Here is a 2263-nt window from a genome sequence, read left to right as displayed (position 1 = left end):
ACCTTAGAACAATCAATCACTGGAGAACCAAAACCAAAACCAAACTCACAGCCATCAAGTCGGATCTGACTCATAGCTACCCCTCCTTGGGTTTCTGAAGAGGTATTGCTATGGAAGTAGATTGCCCAACCTTCTTTCCGAGGAGTGGCTGGTGGGTTTGAACTGCCAGCCTTCTGGTTAGCAGTCAAATGCCTTAGGCATTATGCCATCGGAGTTCCCCATGGGAGAACAGAAGGGCAGTATTTGCACAGGGAGATAGCCCAGGGCAGGAATGCCTAGGAAAGGACACAGGGAAAAGGTTAACTATAGGGAGGAAGTGGCAACAGAACGGTTAAATTGTAGGATTGCAGTCAATGTCATGAAACAAAATGTGTATGCAAAATGAATTTGCTCTGTAAACTTTCACCCAAATCACAACTAAAAAAACAACTATTAAAAAAAGGAACTGAGGGGGGTGGGTCTGCCATGCCCAAGGGGCAAAACAAGGCCTGTTGAGTCCAAGTTAGTGGGATTAGCACTCAGATGGACTAGGAGAATGGGGCTGCCCAAAACTGAGGGACCAGAGTTGCCATCCCAGTGGGCCTAGAAGGTGCAGGTGAAGCCCAGGGCCAAGGGGCCTCCACCCAGAATCCAGAGAGCATGGCCAACAGTCTAGAGTGTAGGGCTACTTCCTAAATTGTCTGAGACAATATTATCTTCAGGCCTTGAGAGCTAATGTGAATTGTCCTGCTGTGTTTTACTTTCTTGGGCCGACTATTCCTTCTTTTCCTCTAATTTCTCCCATTTATAATGGAAACATCTCCTGTGTGCCTGTTCTCTCTCCCATTGTACTTTGGAAGCAGATAACTTATACTCTAGAGTCGCAGATGAATGTTGCCCCAGGATGGAATTTAAACTTGGAGTTGATTTAGAATTTTGGGGATAATATGATAGGATGAAAGTGTTTTGCATATGGCAAGGATATAAATTTTGGAATGCCAAAGGGTAGAATGCCATGGATTGAATAGTGTTCTCCCAAAATGTGTCAACTTGGCTGGGCCATGATTCTCAGTGGTTTGGCAGTTATGTAAGGATATAATTTGGCAGTTTACACGTAATGATGTAATCATCCTCCATGACGTGATCTGATATGATCAGCCAATCAGTTGTAAGGCGATAAGGATAGGATGCAACACCCCTACTCAGGTCACACCCCGATCCACCCTAAGAGGAGTTCTTCTGGGGTGTGGCCTGTATCACCTTTTATCTTACAGAAGATAAAAGGAGAAGAGTAGAGACAGAGGGACCTCCTACCACCAAGACCACCCTGGAGTGGAGCATATCCTCGGGATCTGGGTCACTACACTGAGCAACTCCTAGACCCAGGGGAAGATAGATGACAAGGACCTTCCCCAGATTCCCGAAAACCATCCCCTAGAGGTGGCACCCGGAATTCGTACTTCTAGCCTCCTAAACTGAAGAGTATAAATTTCTATTTGTTAAATCCATCCACTTTTATTTCTGTTACATCAGCTGTAGATAACTAAAACAGGGACAATGGTCAATTGACAGGTGTTGGTTCTTCCCGTATATAGGAAGACATGGAACTTGGCAGTTCCCTGGAGGAGCACAATAGTCCCACTGCTAAGAGATCCTATGGGTAAAGCTAAGTTAGTCTGAAAGGGTCTGCAACCTTCAATCTTCCTCTCAGTCTACAGATGTTTTTTGTGTAATAAGAAGTGAATCAGTAGGGGCCTCAACAGCTTAACTGTCAAAGGACTTCTTTCTACTACTTCTACAAAGGGAGTGAGAGAGGGGGCATTCATTTTCATAGTAATATATATACATATACATATATAAACAACAGCAAACTTTCATTAGAAAGATGAGAAGTGCTGACGATCTGTATTCCTCCCACCAGGCACTCAACCTCCTGCATAAAGCACCATCTCAGTAAAAAGTAAGACGCTGAACCCATAACCTCCTTTGTGGTATTTTTATTTTTCTACCTGGGATGTGAACAACGTGAATATGGGTCAGAAAAATCAGCTGCACTGAAATGTTCCAGTAAATTGCAAAACAGAGGACTGGTGGGCATGGAGAGAGAGGTGTGTGATGACTGCAGACCAGCTTCTCCAAAGGGACTTGTGGTCCAAACCCACTACCCATGGGTGCTCTGGACAGGGTGGGGCAGGACCATGCAGTGCAGACTCTGACAGGAGGGACAAGAAGGACTAGTCACAATTGGGGCTGCTGCTGAGCATGAGTTTATTGGCTTCTGGCC

This window comes from Orycteropus afer, unplaced genomic scaffold (genome assembly GCF_000298275.1).
Source record: "Orycteropus afer afer isolate SDZICR_OR568_19922 unplaced genomic scaffold, OryAfe1.0 scaffold00827, whole genome shotgun sequence".
NCBI classification, from domain to species: domain Eukaryota; kingdom Metazoa; phylum Chordata; class Mammalia; order Tubulidentata; family Orycteropodidae; genus Orycteropus; species Orycteropus afer.
The sequence above is the reverse complement of the archived record's forward strand: the minus strand, read 5'-3'. Positions refer to the sequence as shown.